Raw genomic sequence first — 22,201 nt, forward strand, 5'->3', positions numbered from 1 at the left:
AGACGATAAGTGTCTTGCCAAAGGCCATCGAGTGAGTCAGACCTGACCACAGCTCCCAGGGTTCTCAGACTGCTCTTTCTGTAATGATAATGCTTAGTTCATACTTAATACTTATTAAATACTAATCAGTCAGTCCTTCCAACAGCTCTGCGAGGTAGGTACCATTGATGATATTCCCATTTCATAAAGGGGAAACCTGAGGCAGAAATTAAATCACTTGCCTAACACAGCAGAGGCTCTGAGTCAGAATAACTGGAAGCTGTTGGGGGCAGGGACTGTCTCATTATATGTTTGTACAGCACCTGCACAGTAGGGCCCAATCTCAATTGGTGCTACTGTAATACCCCTAACAGTTGGCCATGCTTTTCTCAGTAAATACTGTGTGGCCTCCCTAAGATTGCTGCTGGAAGCCAAGGACCGAGGGGTGTTACTCTGAAATGGGCTGTGTTTATGAAGAGGGAATTTACCATGTACTGCTACCAGAGGTGACACTTACCAGCTGTTTCTTTGAATTGTTTTACCACCACCATTCTCCGGGGGCATTTTCACACTTGTCTTCATTTGCTGGTTAGTCGTGAACTAATGAAACCAGAATGCCTGCCCTCCCCTCTGCCCTAGTGATCAGCTGACAGAAGGGGCTCATGCATGGACATCTGAACCACATGAGAATCCCTATAAAGTCAAACTGCTGGGTCCCAGAGACCCTCTTAAGCACACAGCTGTGATGCATAGTAAATCTAGCTCTTAAATAGGGTTATTCCCTGATCAAGCACCCTGGAGGCCCCTTAGCCTTCACGGACACTCAACCTGGTGTTAATTATAGGGCTGAGCCTATGAAGGTCAGGTCTTATGCTATTCATATTGGAATCAGATTTCTAACCAAGTTTATTATTTTAATATGAGGGATGAACCATAATGCACAATAATATGCCAGGTCCAGGGCTCTTAGGAACAGACCTGAAACTGTACATATTTATGGGCAGTGTTTGTGCGAGAACATGACAAAAATGATCACATTCTCTAGTATAATCACTATAAGAAACAATGGTTGTGACTGAAGGCAAGTAAAAAAATTATACACAGAAGAAAATGTACTACCAGGTTCCATGTTATAGACTGGCGAGATATAACTGTCTCTTTCTCTGTGAGTGTGTATAATACACATGTGTGTCCAAACCATTTAAAGGACACTTAGGCCCCCAAGATACCTTTGCTCATGAAAGAGAAGCTTCATGCAGCAGCCCTGGAAAAATATCTGTTGTATTTTTATAAGACTTACAGTGTGAAGAATCCTAGAAATGCTGGGCTAGAGGTGACCTCGAGAGGTCATCTAGTCCATCCCCCTGCATTGAGGCAGGACCAAGTATTATGTAGAGACCATTCCTGACCGGTGTTTGTCCAACCTGTTCTTAAAAACCTCCAGTGGTGACCGGGATTCCACAACCTCCCTTGATAACCTGTTCCAGAAGTTAACTACCCGTAGAGTTAGAAACCTTTTCCTAATATCTAACTGAAATCTCCTTTGCTGCAGATTAAGCTGATTCCTTCTTGTTCTGCTGTTAGTAGATGTTTGGTTCCTCACCAGTGCAATGCTGTGGAGAAGGCATAGCTGCATCCTTGCCAAATGTTCTTATTTAAAAGGGACAATCTCAATATTTTAGCAGATTATTTGGCATTTTCCATCATTCTGTCCTCCCAGAAAGTTCTCTGTAGACGATGGCATTTCTGTGGAGTTCAAAGGAGTGTCCCTATTTATCTGCCAAGTGCTGCCAATTGTATTTTGGCGCCTAAGCTGGTTGCATCCTTTTAAAGATTACATAAAGCACATAATTTTAAGAAGGCAAAGGGCCAATTCTTCTGGTTTATTTACTGCTACGGTTATGAGACTAGGCAGTGGTAACTGGAGTTACTCAGCTGTGGAAAGCACTTACGTGTGTTAAAGCAGAGGACATCTGTGCCCATTAACACCAATGTTCAGAGAAGCTCTACTGGGTGGGGAGCCCATTTATTTCTAGTCCCACAGCTGGGTTCTGGTAGAAGGCCTGGACTGGCAGACAGAGATGAAATGGCTGCTAGGAATATTTGGCAATGCGACCATGACAGTAAGTGTATTCAGACTCATTATTAAGAGAGTGACATAGATTCAGGGCATATTTTATTGTTATCATAGTAGGAAAATAGATACCCATCCCTTCCAGAATGAATGCAAACGAATTTGCAGACTGCATCAATTGATTTAAAAGAAAAATACAGGGATGGCAGGTGTTGGGAGAATGTGCTTGAAATAGAGTTTGGATTAACAGGAATCCAAATAAGCCCCCAGATTTGTGCCTTTGTTTTTGTGTTTTATGATTGTTTTTTCTTTTTCCCATCTGGGATCAAAATACCACAAGATTTGCTCTGCTCGCTTTTATTCGTCATACAGGAACTGAACTACCAGACCCCAGTTATTTCAGCCCAGTAAACAGCTCCCTGAGGCATTGACAGAGCATTCACAAACACAGATAAGCATAAGTAGTTGAAACACAAATACCAGAGCCTGCTCATGCCCCTGATTGTCATTGCAGAGGCCTTGAAATGAGCCCCACTCCACTGCACAGTGTGAGAGCAGAAGTTTAATGGAGGCAAAGTTATCTAATGGTTAAAGCAGTGGGCCAGCAGCCAAAACGCCTCGGTTCTGTTCCCATATCTGTCATTGTCTTTCTGTATGACCCTGAGCAATTGACTTCTTTGTGCCTCAGTTTCACCATCCATAAAATAAGAAATATACCAATCTGATGTGGTGTGACAGTTACAGGGATACAACTTAAAAATCATATCTGACTTTTTATGATCCCTGTGACCTGATGATTTTAGTTTGTTTGCCTCTGGGCATTTGACAGCACTTTGTGTGTAGTCAACTTTATTTCTCTTTCCCCGGTGTCGCTGTTTGTGTGAGTATTTCGCATAGCAACTGGAGGGATAAGAATGTGGGTAGAGAGTCTGAGTCCCCACACCTGCCCCCAACTACTTCTGACTCAGGGGTTTTAATGAACTAGATTTCCAGCTGACAGCATCCCTTTAGTAACAAATTATTATTGATTTATTGGTTATTTTTCTGAATTGCCCTAGGGCCTAGAGGCTCAGCCCGTTTGTGCCAGCTGCTTTACAAATTCAGAATAAAAAGGCCACTGTTAATAAAGCCCGTCTAGGGCCTCAGACAGAGGTAATAGAGAAATGCCAAATGTGTGTTTGTTTCAAATAAAAGTATTGTCATTTTATTTGAACACCACAGGCCTGATGCTGCATTCAGGACATGCCCTAAACTAGTTCTGAAACACATATGAGCTTGGGGTTCTCCAGAAAGGCAGGATTGGGCCCAACAACACAGGGGCTAGAAAAACCGCTGTTAATTCCTCCATTATAATCTCTGGATTTAGGGGCACTGTTAATTTTTTTAAAAATTATATTTAAAGTTTGAAAATAAGTGTATTTAAATTTCTTCTACTGTCTGTGAGCTTAAAAAGAAGCTCTGTGCCTTTAAATTTGGAATAGCTGGGAGTTGGAGCACTGTCCCTTTAAAAGCACATTACATAGAGTTAGAATATAGCCTTTGTTTAACTAGTGATGATTGTTCCCAGTGGACTGCACTGGAATGGTTTACGGAGACCAGAGGGGGCTAAGGCTTGGGGCCAACAGTCAGCTTACAGATCGTAGCTGTTCAGACCATACAAGGAGGAAAAGAGAGGAACAGGGTGATCTCTGCACTTCCTGCAGTGGATTTGGGAGTTTACATTAAATAGTTCTTCCTGGTTCTGGAAAGTGGGCAAGGAAGGGTTGAACTATGGTAAGTTCTTCCATCTTAAGTGTGTGTGTGTGTGTGTGTGTGTTACAAGGGGAGGCTGCAAGCATGCTGTTCTTTGTGAACATGAGGAGAAATAGCAGCTCCTCGCTTCTGTCAATGCGTTTTCTTTAACCATCTTTGACATCCTTTAAATCTCTGCTTTTCCTGACTCTCTTTTTTTCTCAAAACTCAGGGCCTCTTGTCTTTCATTTAATTTTTCATTTAATGAAACAGCCCCTTAATTAAATTTAGTTTAACAAATCCCAGGAAAGATTATTGCATGACAAAAAGCAATCTGATTTTTATTATTATTTTTATTATGGTGAAGTAATGAAATCTGTGAATTTTTATCATTCCTCTCCCCCCTCCCACAAGTATGTGTAATTCACAGGGTTAATGATTTAAGATGAATGGAAATGTCAGATTTGCCACTTACGCTGAACTGATCCGATTAATGTCCTATTCATGTTCTTTACTTCTAGTTTTTTTTTTAGTTCCTGGAATTGTGTTATTCTGGGTTAGATCATACAGTGTATGCAATTGCCTGTAAGTTCTTGCTGGTTTCTGTGCATTTGCCTGGTATGGTGAGGATATTTGATTTCACAGCTATCAATGAATATCGGAGAACAAAAAATAATAATACAAAGGTTGTTTGGGAGTAGGAAAAGTAAAGAGAAATAACAGATCTCTAGGGAAAAGTCTATGAAGTAACAACTAGTTTGACAGCCCTGCTGAGCTCATAGCTAAGAGAAAACAGGCTGAACCCTGAAAATATCTCTAATTTTCTAAAATTTCCTCATTCGGGAACATTTTGCTTCTTCAACTTGTGCCACAAACAATTGCAGTTACCGTAAGTCAGGTCAGACAATACTGGATTTCCTACTGAATTTGACTCGCTTATCGGCGCTCTCTCTCTCTTTGCCTTTCCTGGCCTGAACTGTGTTAAATTATTTCCAGACCTACTCATAAATCCTGGTTGAAGGCGAAGGAAGTGATTTGGACAGATATTGGCAGGCTGGGTTCTGGGAACAAGATTTCCCAAGCTCTGAACACATTCAGGCTCCAGAACCAGGGCTTAAATATTTGGAACAACTGTCAAAAACTAGGTCACTTGAACATCAAAAATCTGTGTAAGGAGGAATATCCTGTCCAGGGGATTTGAAACTGTGCAAGTGTCTGGCAATTGTGGCCTGTCAGGATATCGAAACATGGCTTCGTAAGACACATCCCTTTCCCATTGCTGTCAATACCGCACCAGTTCAGCCAACAGAAAAAAAAATCCTCCAGGAAATTAGTAAATAACGTAAAGGTTAAAGGAGGAGTCACTGTTCCTTATTCAGAGGCTGGCTGTTCAAAATTGTACCTCTTTGGCAAAGGACATATGCAGCAGATCTTGACAGTAGGAGAACACTGGATAGCAGTCTACAGGATGGGAAACATAACTTATGGAAGTGAGATGCATACTGGAAGTGCAAACAACTGCAGCTCTGGGCCAAAATGACGAGGGAAGCAATATTAAAAGCAAAGAATAATATAAGAATAATATAAAATAGTTATTCAAGAGAAGGATTTCCAAGCAGTGGGGTTCTGGATCAGGCTCATCTCAGTACAAAACACACAGGATATTTCAGGATAACGCCTCTGAGATGCTCACCGTTCAGCAGAAGCTGCAGTAAAGTGCATATTCCCCCCTCCCCCCCCTGCCGCCTTCCCTCCCACAGCTGCATCCATCTCTGTCCCAACCCCCAGCTTGCTGACCTCCATCACTGAGACTGACTGGCAGCATTTGTCTTTCAGACATCTTTCCAGCAGGATCACCCCGCCTGCTGATTGTTATTTGAGCCGCACGCCGCCTGCTGGCTGAGGTTCCTTTCCAGAAGGCAGTACCAGCTCCAATCGCCAGGGTACGGAATTCCTGCCATGGTCACAATAGGTCCCCTGCAGCAGCTGGAGTTAAACTCACTCCCACGAGTCCGGCTAAATGGCCGGGCATGCTGTGCTCATCCCCAGGCTGGTAAAAAGAATGTTGGCCTTAATTAAAATATGAGGAGCCCAACTGCACAGGGAGAGCATCTCACGTTTTCGTGACTAACAGCTAGTGGATCTGAGGATGTGGAAGCTGAGGGTTTAGCTGGGAGGAGTGGGGGCGGGGAGAGGGAAGGAGGGAGATTTGGACATACTGCTGTGCTCGTGGCCAAAAATGTTCCATTCCTCCGAGCACCCTCCGTTCTGCTTTGTGAGCTGAGTGGGGCTTTTTCCCGGTGGGTTTCTTCCCTTCCTGACAGAGCCACGAAGCTCCCCTGATTTCCCCTGCTTGACCTACATCCCTCAGATGAGGAAGGCTGCTAGGTTGACTGATGGGGCGGGGCAGCAGGACATTGTGTGAACTCCGTGCTGGTGAGGGGTGTTGGACCAGGCTGGGGGCGGCTGGCCCGCCGCCACCCCGGAACAAGTACAGCACAGCTGGAGCAGCACCACTCCCTCCCCCGTCCCTTCTGGCCCCCTCAGTGTGACTCGGTCCTGACCTGCTGGCTTAGAGGTGAGTTCGCTGCCCACGGCCTGGTCACACTCTGCCCAAGAAATTGGGGGCTGTCAGTTGTGGTGCTGGATTTCTGTGGTGTGAACGCTTGTCCGCCTGGAACTAGACTGAGGCCTCTAGTGTCACATGGGTCCCCAGACAAACCTCAGAGGTTCAGTCCCACCTCCCTAGCTGTATTGTTGGGTTTAACCATAAGCGTTGGTCACGAAAACGCGAGACGCTCTCCCTGTGCAGTTGGGTTCCTCACATTTTAATGAAGGCCGATATTTTTTGCACCAGTTTTATGCTGCCGCTAGTGTGGGTTGTTATTAACTGAACGCTGAGGACAGCGCCACATGTACATCCGTTGGTGAGCCGGTCCCGAGCAGGCTCCACCCTGTGGTGGATACAGACTGCATCTCCCATGATGCCGGTTTAGTGTGTGTGTGCAGGGCACGATGTGTCCCCACCACCAGGCCTGGTGTGCAGCAGCAGAGTGGAGGATGCCTGCAGCACCATCCACACCAGGACACTGGAATGCTAGGTTCATGACAGTCGCTGTCTGCAATGGGTCACATGGGACTGGTGGTGTAGAGGGGCCGAAACCCTTTTCAGCAAGTAATTTAGACTGTACCTTCTTGAAATTAATTAAATCATCTAGGAGATGCTGCAAGTTTTCCCACCACAACCTGATTGATGAGAAACACAAATTTAAGATATTTGGTGTGATAATATAATATACATGGCATCTAAGCAAAGCTTCCTGCAATCAGGAAACGGATGACTCCATTCACCTTGCTATACAGACCCATTTTCCCTGGGAAGTGCTTACATACCCGAGTGATGGTAGCTCTAGAGAACCCTGCAATAGCTAGCTAGAAAATGATGTTTCTTGAAGGACAACAGAAGAGTGTGCGGCCTCCTACCCCTGAGCTGAAGAAGAAAGGGTTCCTTTCCCTGCTGTGGAGTGGGTGACTTTCTTTCCTACAGGCAGTGGGCGCCTGACACTGGATAAGTAGCTTTGATGTGATTCATAAAAAGCTAATTTATAATTTGCCAGAATATAATCCTGTTTGATCAGTGTTATTCAGTTCTTCTTTCTTTTAAAATTCAGTGCACTTAACTACTCTACGAGGGTTTATGAATGTTTAAAAATTGCTTTGTGCTCCCTAAAGTAATTTGACAAGTCTGACAGCTATTGATTAAAAACCTGAAATTATTCAGGCTGAAGGATGACTTGGGGGATTAGATAGAAAGTTTTTTCAAATGTGAAAGGAAATAAGATGTTGGAAAGTAAATATGTTCTTGAATATTTTTGAAAAATCCATTACAACTGTGAAATTAAATTGAAATTAGATATTTGGGGTGGGGATGAAGGAACTAAATGCTGGCTTTGCTATGTAGGTATCAGGGAGCAATCCACCAGCCCAGGTCCGTAAATCTCAATTGTACCCTGCAAAGTGCTAGCAGAAGGACTCTGTGATGAAAAATCCATTCCAGGTCTTGATTAGGAGGCATCCTTAGAGGAACTGTTGATGGTCCCTGGTGCCAGCCACTGGAGTAGATGCAGCCATGTGACAGCCCCCATCCTGAGGCCAGATGCACAGCAGGGCTGATTCCTTCAGAGCTCAGGGACTGAGAGGGAGGTGCAAAGATGGGTTTGTGTTGGAGTTGCTGGGGCCTAGTTCAGCCCCATACTGAATTAGAGAAACTTCAAGGCTGCCCTAACAGGTACACCACATGCAACTGGTAGGTGGCATCCAGGAATAGCCAGGGTATTAAATGGCCCCAGCATACCCCGTCCCTCCCCGGCTCAGCTTCTGCATCTGGAGCCCTATGCAAGAGTGCCAGAAAACTGGCTATGCTCTTTCTTCCCCTGTCAGGGATGCCTTGTTTCAGGGCAATCTCCCAACAGGCCCGTAAAACAGCTGTTGGGCCACTTTATCCATGCCTCACCTGCACAAATCGGATTTGGCTCTGGGCGTGTCCTGCTTCTTGCTGTAGCTGAATCCAAACTGGGATCCTTGTGTCCTCGGCAGCAAGTCTATCCAGTAACATCTATCGGCTGAGCCAAAAGGAAGCCTCTTCCCCTGGCCTAGCTGCCAGGTGCTGCACTAAACTGAATCCTAGCCTGAGATCAGTCAGCAGATTTGACTGTCTCCTTGCAGAGCAAGATACCTCCAGTACCCTGAGAAGCATCTACCCCACCTATCAGAGCTCTCCATTAGGAGGAGCTGAAATCCAGCGATGGCAGCTGGGATTGTGGAGTGTAGAGTTGTTTATCTGCTGCCTGCGTTGAGAGGGTGAAGTCTCTCCTCTCCTTGCACCCAGAGAGGGGAAACAGCCCCAGATCCTCAGATTCCCTTTTGAAATCAATGGGAATTAGGCACCTCAGAACCTTTGAGGACCTGGGCCAGAGCCCCCGCTGAATCTGACATTCTCCTGGGAGGCAGTGACAGTGTGTTCCATGTTCTCGAGTCTCAAGAAAGATTTCCATTAACGGGGTGGGTTATTGTTAATATCAATGAGGAAAAATGAATATTTATAAACCGGGAAGAAACGAACCATGATGTGAGATACTGTAGGCTAGTATGAGAGATGTGGCCACTCTTGGTAGGGTGTGACTATTTGGAAAATGAGAAGAATTCACTAACATCTAGCCCCTGTTGTTTAACTGTGTGATTAGTGGTTGCTGCTTTCTCATTGGTTGTATTTATTCTGGTTTTTGCTGTTGATATTGTATTTTGGAATGTATTCTGTACATTATGCCTCTGTCTATGTAGATAATACAGCGGGATCTGGTATTGCTGGCCATGGCGTGCAGTGATGATTCATATCTGTGGATCAGAAATTGCTTTGCAAAAGCCATTTCCCACTGGTGCTGCTGTGCCTGCAATAATCATAAATATCCTGTGCTTCTTTAGCACCCTCCATTTCATGCTCTCAACACACTTTACAAACATCAATTCATTTAGCCTCACAGCTCCCCTGGGTGGAAGGTGTATATTTTACAGATGAAGAAACTGAGGCACAGGGAAATGAAGTGACTTGCTCTGAGTCACACAGTGAGTCAGTGGCAGGGCTAAGATTAGAACTAGATCTTGAGGCTCTCAAACCTCATGCCGTTAACCTCTCACTTCCAACTTTTGTACTCTGGTTTATCAGTGGGGAACCAGAAGTCAGTGCACAGAATCTCTGTGATGGTTTTGCAGGGAAGGAAGAATTTTACCCCTTTCCGAGGGCCACTCTGCTGCAGGTAGGAATGCTAAGACTTACGACAGGTATCAGAGTGGTAGCCATGTTAGTCTGTATCAGCAAAAACAACGAAGTGGGTTCTAGCCCATGAAAGCTGGTGCCCAAATAAATTTGTTAAGATGTATGAGAGTCAGTTGTGACCTACTGACACGCCTTGGCGTTCCAATGTCTTCCAGAAATGGATCTGTTCTTGCAAGATTGAGATTTTGCTTCTGTGGGCGGGGAGAGGGCATGGGGGAGTTCATGTATGATGTGGGATGTTGTGAATATAATGACAAAGCAGCATGGCAGGGTTACCCAAGTTGATTGATTTTGCACCCACAGAAGTCAATGGCAAACATGAAAAACTAAAGGCCTACGAAAGAGTTGCCTGTGTAATTGGCATATCGCCATTGCCTTCTGCTCTAACTCAGCTTTGTTTTCAACTGGATCATTCTGTTGAGGTGACTAGAACCCCTTTTGACCAAAGGCACTTAGATAGAAATCCAGTGGACGTTGCTGTCTGGTTCAGTGATCATGCCTGCGCTGGTTGGTAGCCACATACCACTCACTGAACTCTGGAGGTCCTGTCCCTGCAGTGCACTGGGCTCAGTGTAAAACCCAGGATGGGTTCACTGGGGTCTGATTTCTGCTTTAGTTGGTAAGGACAGCCCTCAGGGTGTTACATGGCATGTTCAGTGTCATTTGACTGTGAACGATGTTCTAATACTGTTCACTGTGCATGGCCCTTGGTTGCATGTCAACAGCAGAAAATAAGCTGAAAAATGAGGGAAGAGAAAGCAGAACTTAAAACCTAGTTACTGCTGAAAAAGATCCATGCCACACTCAAGACCAGCTATCTGTCATTCCTGCAGCAAGCCTGGATTATGCTTCAATGCTCTACCTCCAAAGCAAAAGTTAGTAATAATACTGACCCTGGGTGCACTTTGAATTTAGCTATCTCTGATTAAGTGAGTTTTTCTTGCCTCAAGCATGATTTAGTTCTTATCTTCAGAATGAAGGATTTATGGTAAGAAAGTGTAGAGAAATTGAAGGAAAATCTCCCCCCCCCCCCCCCCCCATTCCCCCAGTTATAATCTAGGACCTGATGAGGCAGCTCAAAGATCAGTCTGTCTTGGAATTCTCTTCTTTCCGCCTGCATCAGAAGGACTTTCCCCCCTGCTCTACTGGTAATGAGTGTGGAATGCAGAACTCTTTGCTAATAATGTCCCTGCGCCTCAAGGTGAGGTGGCGAGCGTCATAGGGACCCTGCGGTTGTACGTATAGTGGAAAGTCTCCCAAGCATGGGATGAATGTCATTAATGGATTCATCCATCAGTGGAATGTTCTGAGATGTTTAAAGCAGAAGGACAATGCCAGGGTTGGTGCTCAGTACTGAGACTGGGGCTGTGTTTGGAGACTTTGCCTGGCACTGCCTAGACTACCAGAGTCTGCGTGTGGCAGTGACAGATTCCTGGTGGAAGGGACTCTGAGGCACTCTGCAGCATCTCCTGCCGCTGCCTACCAAAAGGAAGTCCCACCCAGGCCTCCTCAGCTAGAAGTTCAGTGGCCACAACTAGAACTCAGCCTCTTTACGGGCAGATGAATGTTGTGTAAAACCCTCTGCCAAATGCATCTACGCTCCATGGGGAAGCTGTTGAGGGGCAGTGTGACAGCAGTAGGTTTGTGGTTTCTTGCTTGTCCTTGCAATGGTTTCGCGAATCCAGAGGACAACGCAGTTCTGAGCAGAACTGTTCACAGACATGCACAGTGCGCCACAGAGCCTGTACCAGTGGGACACATCTAATCCATGGTGGCCCGCCCCACCCCAGAGGCAAGGCACTGCATGTGTCAGGGGATCAGCTGCAGCATTCATAATGTCCCATCCACAACAGAAAGCCCCCACTGTACGTGGCACAATTAACCTGGACCTACACAGAAGACCTTACTCCAGGCACTGAAACTAGCCCATACCACCAATACCTGTAAAACACACAGGGCAGCAGCATCCATGCTGTGCAAGCCCTAAGGCATCATTTGCTACACTATTTCCCTCTGGCGGCAAACAGGCCATTAATATATATCTCAAAGCCAAGGCTGCCAGCGTTTTGTTTTAGGCTCACCTGCCTAAGCAGGGAAAGCCTGTATTCTGGCCTGGAGAGCCAGGTGGAGAAATACACATCATGGGCAGGGTCTCACTAGGTAGCAGTCCGTGCCTGTTATCTAATTGATTTGTTTCACAAGGAGCTGTGCAAATCCACTGCTAGGAATAGGTTTGCCGCTACTGGCCAGTTGAATCTGCTCATTTCCTGGAAAGTCATCCAACCACTACTTTCCTAATTTGATTGCTGCTGTTCTAGTGTTCCTGTGCCATGCTAGCATGGCATCCTGACAAATGCTTAAGGATTCTGTGCGGGCGTTAAGATTACTTCTGTGTACGGATCTAGCAAAACTTGTCAGAAATGATTCTGCTGATCTCTTAATTAGGGTTTTGTGGGGAGTTTTTCAAAGACTTGGTCGAGTAGAAGTGAGTAGCACAGGGTAGGAAGGGAGTAAGACTTGACTGAGGGATGTACAACAATCTGCTCTGAGTCTGCTGTACTGTGTTGGACTGAATGCACTGGATGGCTTTACATTTCTTCTGGTTCAAACCCCAAACAATACTTTAATATTTTTGTTTTCTTTTCCCCCCATGTAAATGCACAGCCTGTTTGCCAATCGCAGATCAGCTGGAACGATGATCATTACTCGGCAGTTGGGGAATGATCATTACATATTTAATATCACCATCAATATAATTACGTGGGTCTGCTGTCAGTTCTGGTGGAAGCGTATAGCTTTCTCCTAACGCTTTGGTTATGCAGTATGTTCATGTTTTCATCTGATGACAGCAGAGGTCTCTTCCCATGGTAAAGAGAGGTCTGAGCTGCAAGTTTACTCGACACATTGTTCCTCATGGGCAGTAAATGTCAGTCTTCCCAAGCCATTGCCAATGTACCATTTGTTTAAGGAAAATAGTTTATGGTTGACAAGAATGTTCAACGACTTCTAATGTGTGACAAAGTAAATACCGTGTGGAATACAGTAGATTTCTTTAAAGGGACATTGGCTAGATGGATAGGGCCAATGTTTTAGTTACCTTTAAAATTTTATTTCCATTTTGTTGTTTTGATCCCTTAAAAATTATCCTGCAAGTCGAGCTGGATGAATAGAGGATTGTAAGACGAGGGGAAAAAATTCAGGTTGAACCATAAACTAAAATTTTCAAAAAATTTAATGAATTGAAGAGTCAGGAAAAAATCATTTGGTGTTGAACAAAATGTTTAGTTTCAAAAACATTTTAAAATAGTCAAAATAGAAATTTTTAAGACTAAAACTAAGGAAATTTTGAAGTGAAAAGGGTTTTCAAACTAAAAAATTGAATGTTTTTGTTTTGAAAATGCTGCAACAAAAACATTTTGATTTGGATTCGTGAAACATTTTGATGTCATCGAATCTGCGTTTTCATCCGGAAAAAAGTGTGAGCTGAAAAATTGTGCCCAGTTCTGTCTGTAAGTACCTACCGTGCTAAATCCCAGGCACGACAGCTTATAGGGGTGTTCCTGCAGTACAGTGAACTGTTGCCCTAAGGTGCCATAATGTTTTCCAAAGGGGGTGGAGGGAGTATTTCAGCATCCTACAGTAATGGGCCCAAACACTCCAGTTGATGTGAGTATTTTTGCAGTGTTTGGAGGCCATTCTTGTAGTGCATATATTCTTTGAATAGGACACCCTTCAGAGTTCTGGCTGCAGCATTGTGACTGATCCATGCCCTGCCCCCATCTTCTGCTCCCTGTGGGCTGGTAGCTTATTGAAATTCTTAAGAATTTATGCCAGGTGCTGAGAGAAATGGAATCCTTGTAAATTTCAACTAAAATATCTGCAGGAATAAAGCAGGCGGGCAGAGCTGAGCCGCAAGGGGAAGGGAGAGAGCAACATTCATGGGACACTTGTTAGCCAAGACATACCCAGCTAGGTCACGTCTTTGTCCTCCCAGCCTTGGCACACCTTCCCTTTTATTAACAGAGAGCCCAGTGTTCAAACATTTCCAAGATGCTTTTAATGATTTTAGCAAGCTGGGTTGTTCTCTGAGAAACAGTTTGTCTGTATCTCATTTGAATCAAACCAGGGTTGTTGTATTGCAAATCTGGAAGGTCACTGGATGACAGGAAAACAACTGTGAATTAAATGGGTGCGATTCTGCTCCCCTGGCACCAACATAAGGGCCCAATCTGGAAACTCTTAGGCATGTATGTAGTCCTCTGGGAATAATGGGATTACTCATGGGAGTAAAGTAGCTCACAGGCTTCCGTGTTTGCAGGATCTGGCCCTCAGTCGGGGTAACTCAGACTCCCTTGATGTGACGGGTACTGCACCAGTATAAAGCAGGTGTGAGAGAGAGGAGACTCTTTACTGGAGCGCGACCATTTTGTTTGTTTAATATTCTAAAAGCAGAGCTAATAGCTATTTTTATCTTTCTCCCTTACCACATACACAGTCTCTGGTGATGTTTAGCTTGACAGGCTGGGCTGCAGTTATGATGCCCAAAATCTTGAAACTGTCATGGAGTGAGGAGAGAATAAAAACCCTGTCTTAAATAAAAGAGCCAGGGAGTCGGAAATGCTGCGTGCGGCACACTTCTCAGTTCTCCGAGAGGCTTATTAAATTGCATTGTGGAAGCCTTTACGGTGCACAACTAAAATGGCTTTCAGGTTCCACTCTGGATCTCACTGGATTGCATAGCTGTGATGAAGCTACTTGCACAGCTCTGCAATCAAAGGCGTTAAAGCTTTTTTTTCTCTTTCAAGCTGGAAGTGAGGCATGGTGTTAAAGATAGGCCAGGACTAGTTTGACCACATATATAAAGTACCTCTTGTCCAGAGGCATCAGAGCACTTTCCAAGCATTCATTCCTTCTCACAGCCCTCCTGTGAGATAGGCCTGTGAAATTAGACCCATTTTACCCAGTGGGGAAACTGAGGCAGATAAAGGTTAGTGATTAGTCGGGGTCACAGAGCAAGTCAATGGCAGAGCTGAAAATAGACCTCAGAAGTCCTGGCTCCCCTGTACATTGGAGCCTGCATCCTCAACCTTGCAGTTTCCTCTCATTACTTTCTTTGGTCTTGACACTAGCATTTAACACTGAAGTAATTTGCTCTTGTGTCTGAGATTTGTCTGTGTGTGTATATCAAGGGCTGTGGGGTTCCCAAAGCCTCCACAGAGCATTGCTAACATTTTGGTTAAAATGCACCTGAAATTCACCACCTTTGAGTTTCACTATAAACCCAGGTCCGGATTGCTACGTTTTGTAAACCTCGCCAGCAGTGCTGTGTCCAGAAATGTGCTGTGGTTTCATTGGGATTTGATGCAAAACCCCGTCATTTCGTTGAGTTTTTGAGTTTGTTTAAAATTCAGAATGAAACAGGGACGGGCGTGGAAGAGTGACTGAGAACCAGCAGGCTCAGAACAGGAGCAACTATTTGTCCAACCTCCTGTGAAACAAAATACTGACTTCCACCAGAGCTGCAGGCAGTAGCCCCTATAAACTCAGGGCAGGGCTGGTGTGGTGAGCCGTGGGTATCGGCCCGAGCACAGACACCTCTTTTTATTTGGCATGTTCTGAGTGATGTGGTTTGGAACCAGTTTTAACACCAAGCCTTTTCCCCATCTCAGTCAGCAGCCTGAGTTTTATTAGAGTGCTCTCTCCAAGCAGGATCCAAACGCTAGGTCGTATGCAGACACTTGGAGTTGGGGGCCCCTCTGTGAATTTCTGTACTGGTCTGTTTTCCTTTTGATAAGAGGAGAACCTTGTTCATTATTGACAAAAACAGATGGGGAGTGAAATGAATCATCTTTCCCAATCGCTTTGCTGATTGTTAATTAAACATCAGCAGGGATGTGTGTGCTTAGCAGAATGTGCTCCACCCTGGAGAGTACACTGCTTAGGGGGTTGGGAATAGGGGTGCAGCGTCTCCCCGGCTACGTCAGATCTCAGGTGCCCTGGATGCTCCGTGACCAGTGTATGTGTCTGCAGTGTTAAAGCCATTGCTGGAAGCCTCAGCTAGCACGCCGGCTAACGGTCACGGAGAGGCCAGGGACTGAATTGGACCAGGAGGCTGGCCCAGATGATCTCGCCCCATCTGATTGGCAGTGCAGTGCCGGGGAAGCTTGCTCTGCTGCCTGCCTTGTACCTGTTCTGGGCAGAAACAGAAGCTGTTGCTCTCCCGAGGGCTGGTGTTAACGCTTTTCACCAGCTCTAAGCTCATTTAGAAAACAAAACAAAAACCTGCATTAGCATCCGCTCATTTGTAAAACATGGACTTGCTCGTTGTGGGCCCTTCCGAGAGAAGGCACTTGGCAGATCCTCTGAAGTTCTATATATGCTGCATGGCAACTGTTGGGTTTTTTTAGCAGAATCACGCGGGCTGGACCGGAGCAGGGCGTCTTCTCCATTGCACTGCACTGGGGCAGGATTGATTTCAGTGTCCTTGTGCTGTCCCAAATCATCAGCAGTTCAAATCCCCATAAATTGTCACCTTCTCCGCTGCCTGAAGATGCTAATCAGCCATAACCCTTTTTCTCAGTTGCTGGTTTTTATTATTATGACGCTTGCAGGGTAATGATACCGTGACTGCTCCTCCCCTCTCTAACTGCCTTCATCCCTGTGGGACGCGATTGGTCCTCCTCCTGCTGTGTAAATGAGATGTGAGCCGAGGTTATGCACTGACTCAGCCACAGGAAGTAGTAAGTTACTCAGGATTCTTTCATGTAATTCCCACGGAGGAGGTGATGATTTCCTAACGGAGAGAGTTCTGAGAGCAGAGGCATGAGCTCTGCCATCCCGCCGGGGACTGGAGTGAGTCAGGCTCCCATGTGAGGCGTCCGGAGAGACCTTTCCTTTCTGTGTGTTTCTTTTCAAAGCTAGCAACAATGGAAGGAGTCTGGAGAATGAAGCCCAGTAGCCACCAGTAGAGCACAGACAGTACCATGGGGAGCTGGGTGGCTCAGGGGATTGATAACTGGCAATGGAGCCTTTCCCCTCCAGGTCACCAGTTTGAACCCTGCACAGGCTGAGCGTGACAGCACGTCGGGTGCCCCTGAGAGCTCCTTCGGGGCTTGTATCAATGACCTGATCCCAGGCCATTTCTAGAGGCTCACACCATAAAACCTCCATTACTTCTGTCAACCTGGTTAGCAGCTCCAGCAGCATCCCAAGCTGGAATGGAGGGGGTGCTGCTTTCCCCCGTCAGTGGTGGAGGTCAGGAGGGCTCATTGGCAGGCCGAGCTGTGGCTAAAGAGAGCCTGCTAGCCTCTAGGTCTGACAGTCCAGCCCTTACCATCAGCACTAAACTCATGGAGTGTTGGCTGGTCAGGGTGCTCCCGATGGGCCTTCAGTGTTCTGTGAGCCCTGCTCGCCCTGGGGAGGAACCTCGCTTTGCTGGGTCCCTGTAGGTGTAGACCGGATAGACGGCTAACGCCTGCCCCGCTCTGCCTGTTCAGAGGGGCCAGCGCGGCATGTGCCCACACAACACACTCTTCAGACTGTGCTCCCACAGGTTTATGGAGCCACGTTGGCATGCTAGGGGCACAGCTTCAGAGTCGGCTCTGATTCCTGGCTCCTGCCACCGGGAGATTAGGCCAGTTTCACCCTTGAGTTTCCCTCTGGGTGGGGCAGCGCTGGATGGTGGCTTTGAGCTCTTGTTTGTGCTGGCAGGCGAAGGCGGTTCTGACTCCAGTTGTGGGCGGGCTGGACTTTGCTTCGTGGTGTTTATGGCGCAGTGGCATGTATGTTTGGCAACTCACCTGCTGTTTTTATTTCCGATCCACTGAAGTGGTATGGAAAGCCCTGCAGTCCCTGCCTGCTGGGTTGTGAGGATGGGAGGGTCAACACACAACTAACCAGCCCCGCGCTGCAGGAGGGAGGTGAGTCATGCTGACATTCGAGGGGCGATTGCTTAGACCATGGCCAGCCTGGGCCCACCAGCGAGACTGCCCGCCCCAAGCCACCGTCAGTAACAAAGGCTCTTCCCGCTGGCTTCCTGTCCATGCTTCGCCTGCTGGTGCACTGCCTGCCCCGCTAGTTGCATCGGCTACTTCAGCAAAGGGCGTAAGGGCAGGGAGAGATGCCCCCTGTGAGCTTTCTCTGCCATCTGCTCTCACTGCCCCACCTTCCAGCTGGCTTTCGTGTATGCAGGGCTCCCCTCCTTTTGGGCGCCTGTGTGTTTCTAGTGGGACCTTTCCTTTCTTCAACCCATGTGCTGCTTTAACCCCTGGGCAGGGAGTGAGGGGCGTGTGTAATGGGGAAGGGTGCTTTCGGGGGCGGGGGGAAATGGGGTCTGAAGAACAGACTGAGTGGATCTGATGTGAAGGGACGAGTTTGTCTGTAACTGGACCCCAGTGTCTCAGAGACCTTGACGCTTGGGGAACTGTGCCCCGTTTGGTCTTGAGCCCCCTGAAAAGCCGTTATTCCACCTAGTCCTGGCTTGTCAGTGTTGGGAAAGCTCTTCTGGACCTGTCCTACACAGGAGAGAGCCCGGTTGTGGTGGGACAACACAAGGGGCCTGTCTGCAAGGAACGCAGCAAGGCAGATGCTGCAGTGCAAACGGGGGTGGGCGTCTGTGGCCTCTTCCTTGCTGGCATCTCTGGTGCCTTGGGGCAACCTGGCAACACACACTGCAAAATAGGATGATTGTTAAAGGCACTTGAACCTACAAATCTGCCAGCTGCCTCCCCCAGTGGAGTGGATCCTGATTTACCATTTGCATTGCCCGAGTAAATCTCCCTGCTAACAGCTGACTGAGGGGACTTCAGCATCCTCTGAGCACTCTGCTAGCTACACCTCCCCAGCCTGGCCTAAAATCAGAGCGGGTGCAGCCTCGGGAGAGGCTGCAGCCCTTTGAACACCTGCCTTCTGTCTTATCTGACCTTATTGCTCAGCATAGAAAGGTATGCTGCACTTCAAAGGCCCTCTGCTAAGTATACAGTGGAGGGCCAGATTCTGATTTCAGCTCTGCTGGTGTAAATCCAGAACATCCCTTCAGCAGGGTTACCTGGGGATTCCTCCCATGTAAGAGAGCAGAATATGGCCCTTCATATTCAAATGGAGATTGGTGCCCTGGCTCTTCCCTCCTGAGGAAGGAATTCACATCCAAGCTCTGGAGTGAAAGTGGTTTGTTGCTTACTTCCTTTGTTGGCCTCAGTAATTTCATACAGTAAAACACCCACCTTTGTGGTAACTTCGTTCTCAGGGTCAAAACCTGTGTGGAATAAAAATGGTTTGGACGTGTAACAAAAAATAGAACAAAGAATTTGTTGGTTTTTTTCCCAAAGGGATTTTAACCCTTCCCCTGCAAACCTAACAAAGGAGCCTTGGGCCACAGCTGGGGAGCCAGCAAGGAAGGGAATAGAATGGAAAGCTCCCACGTTTCCCCCAGGGATCCGTCCCCATGTAAGCTTAATACAATGGACTCAGGATTGGCCTCTGGAGAAGTAGAGGCAAAACAATGCCCTGTGGAAGCTCTGCAGCAATTATGACGTAGCCAGAACTGAATCCAGAGGAGGCTAGAGTCCGCAGCTCACTGACTCAATGGTTGGCAGCTGAAATTTACACAGCTCTATTTTTTTATTACTATTTTTTAATCAAAGTGTCTCCAACCAGATACAGGGAAGGTTCTGTCGCACGACACACGCTGCAGGTTCCACATTCTCACCACATTCCTGAACGCATCCAAAGTCTTCAGTGTACTTGTCTCTGCCTTGGAGAGAGTTGGGCAAGGGGCCAGTGGCCCCTGATTCTTACAAGGTCCTTCTCACTTACATGCTGAACTCATGACCCATGACTCATGTTAAGAAAAAAACTGTGTTGTAATGATTAGGAAGTGAGTCTCCTCAGCTCTTGTAATATGACACCGAGTTCGGAGGGGCACTTGGAATTCTAAAACATGTCAGCAACATCAACTAATCCTGTGATATGAAGGGTCATGACCCTCCTCTTTCAGAAGAGGAAAAGGAAGCACAGACGGGTGAAGAGACATGACCCAGTTTATAGAGAGCTGGGATAAGGGTGCAACATTTCCTCTCTGTCCTTGCTTAATCTGCTAGATCCCGATGCCGTTTCCGTATTGTTACGTAGAGATTTGAATAGAACTCCTCAACCCTCTGGCTTTGAGATCCTTCTCGATGATTAATTTTTCGACAACATTTAGCACTGATTTCCTTTCCTCCTCTTTTGAATGCATTTCTCCACCACATTCCCTTGCCCCTGGCAACCTGTTCCCAGCAGGGCTGCATCCTTTGGACTGAAGGTGGGCTATCCTATCCTTCCTTATTTTGAAGTACAGTGATTTAGTCTTATAATGTGACTGTCATCTATGAACCCTGCTCAATCTGTGCCTCACTTCTGGGTCTGCAGTCTAACCTTTTCAGTGTCTTGCAGCCTCCTATCCATAAATTGTGTTCATTAGTCAGACTTTCCAAGGGTAGCAGCAGGTGTGGATTATGGATAAGGCCTGCATGCAAGCATGACTATGTCCTTATCCACGTTCCCCTCACAGGCATGTACAGTAATTTCATTTAAGGCTGTGCCAGGATTTGACTTTTCAACAGTTTCTGCATTTCATAAGTTTTAATATATTTTTTTAGCTCCAGTGTAGAAAGTAGTTGCCCCTGGACTTGCAGGGGGGGTTGCCGAAATGATGCCTGCAGGCTACTGAAAGACACCAGCGTTCTTGCACTGTGAAATCTACCACTGTATTTTCTGATTGGGGGGCATGGAGTAGTGGCATTCAGCCTTGAAAACTGAAATCACTATTCCAAAGCAAATGCCTGGGCTCTGAACAACACTCGCTCAATCCTCCTTTGAATATTATACAGCGCTCATCTCCCAGGCTACCTTGATCAGTAGGAAAATCATCCATCAGGAATGGACTGTTAGTGAAAGTCAGTAAAGAAAAATGGAGATGTCAGTGAAAAATAGCAAGGTGATTTATAAAAATAGGTTTCCTTTGCCCGTGTGTGTTTCTGGGCTCTGTGGGCATTTTTTAATCAGGATTTACGGCCTTTTGTGCGATGGTGGAAATGTGGTTTCTGTAAAAACTGACATGTATGACTGCAGATAAGCCTGTCTGGATCCAAAAGTCAGACCCATGCAGCTTCCAAGGGGCAGGTTTTACAATGGAACTTGGATAGATGTAGAAGTGCTCTGGGTGTTGTCAGTAAGACATTGAACTGTCAGTGGAAAATGAGTTTTGTCAGTAGGTAGATGTGGAAAGGGAGGAAGAGGGGATTGCTGCTGGCTGGAGTGAAGAGCGGCTGTGTCAGACCCTGGCCTGTAAACCCGGGAACTGAATCCAGAAGGCAAAATTAGAGAGCTAAGTGTATTTATCCAATCAAGCACTTTGGCTTAAATGTTTCTTAATGCTTTATAATCTCCTTTTAATGTCTCTGCGTACACTGTCCAGATTATAAGGCACAAAAATGCAACAAATCTACTGAATATCACAAAAGCTTGTGTGATATAGAGTTTTAGTATGAGGAAAGCAGGGGATGTGGCAACCAGAATCTCCCTGTTATAGCTGTGAAAATAATGTTGAAAATAACAAACTTAATAGACCTGAATCTTCTCCTTCCATTTGAAGGGAAGAACTTCAGAATTCATATAAGGAGGGGGGTGTCCTTTACACCCATAAAAGGCACAAGCGGTCTATCTGGCTATGATGCAGACAGGCAATTGGAAGAAATTAGCTGTATCTGCTAGTGCTGGCTTTGTGGTGTGTGGGCCTGCATGGATAAGATGCTTACAGTCAAATAAACTCCTCACTTTTTATTTCCCTTTAGAAGATGGTTTCATTAAAAACATAATAATGAAAAAGATCAGAAGTGAGTCTTGGAGAATGTAAGCATCATAGTCCCAGCACAAATGTCATGGGGAATAACTGATGGATTGCTTTTCATTTCTGATGAAAAGGCATTGTTCTCCATATATAGCAACTGATGAGTGGAGCAAATGATTATCTTTTGTAATGGAACCATCAGAAGTGTCAAATAGGATAACTCATACATTTCCTTTTACTTATTTATTTTGGTTTTTAAAGATTTTTGTATTTTTTTAAGGAACAAAGGAGAGGTGGAAATACATTGAGTTTCATGGAACAATCTCCAAGTTCAGCTGCTGCCTGTAAAACCCTGGGTTTTATATATGCAAATATTTTCATTAAGAAAGATAAAGCAGTGTAAAATGCTGTTTAGATGCTAATAAGTTCATTTGTATTTGCTGTACCCAAATCATATGATTTTAAAAGGCTACTGTTAAGTGCTTTAGACCTAAAATCGATACGATGGATCCTTCAATTGATCCTAAAATCGATACGATGGATCCAGCTTGAACTGTGCTTCTCTGTGCCTCGGATCACTGAAGCCATGGTAAGCAACACTGCATGGTAGCACGTATTTGCAAGTTCAGGCTCTGGGTTTAGGAGAAAAAGAGAGATTTACAAAACCTGATGGAAGTAAAAAATATTAATGATTAACAAATGAAATTGCGCTGAAAGAAGGTTTCTTGTTCATTTCAGTTTCCCTTTGTTTGCTGGA

At 45.9% G+C, this 22,201-nt stretch overlaps 1 protein-coding gene across 18 annotated transcripts in view; it reads left to right on the plus strand.

The window, feature by feature from the left end:
* Positions 1-22,201, plus strand: part of DAB2IP (DAB2 interacting protein) — a 354,231-nt gene that overhangs the window by 231,750 nt on the left and 100,280 nt on the right. The window contains exon 1 of one of the 18 annotated variants that reach the window (XM_073314879.1): positions 3,620-3,826. The exons of the other annotated variants lie outside the window; for them this stretch is intronic. The gene's annotated coding sequence lies outside the window, so the exon portion shown is untranslated. Of the gene's footprint in view, positions 1-3,619; positions 3,827-22,201 lie in introns of those variants that run through there. 18 annotated transcript variants of the gene reach the window in all.

Source organism: Lepidochelys kempii, chromosome 16 (assembly GCF_965140265.1).
Source record: "Lepidochelys kempii isolate rLepKem1 chromosome 16, rLepKem1.hap2, whole genome shotgun sequence".
Classification (NCBI taxonomy): Eukaryota; Metazoa; Chordata; order Testudines; family Cheloniidae; genus Lepidochelys; species Lepidochelys kempii.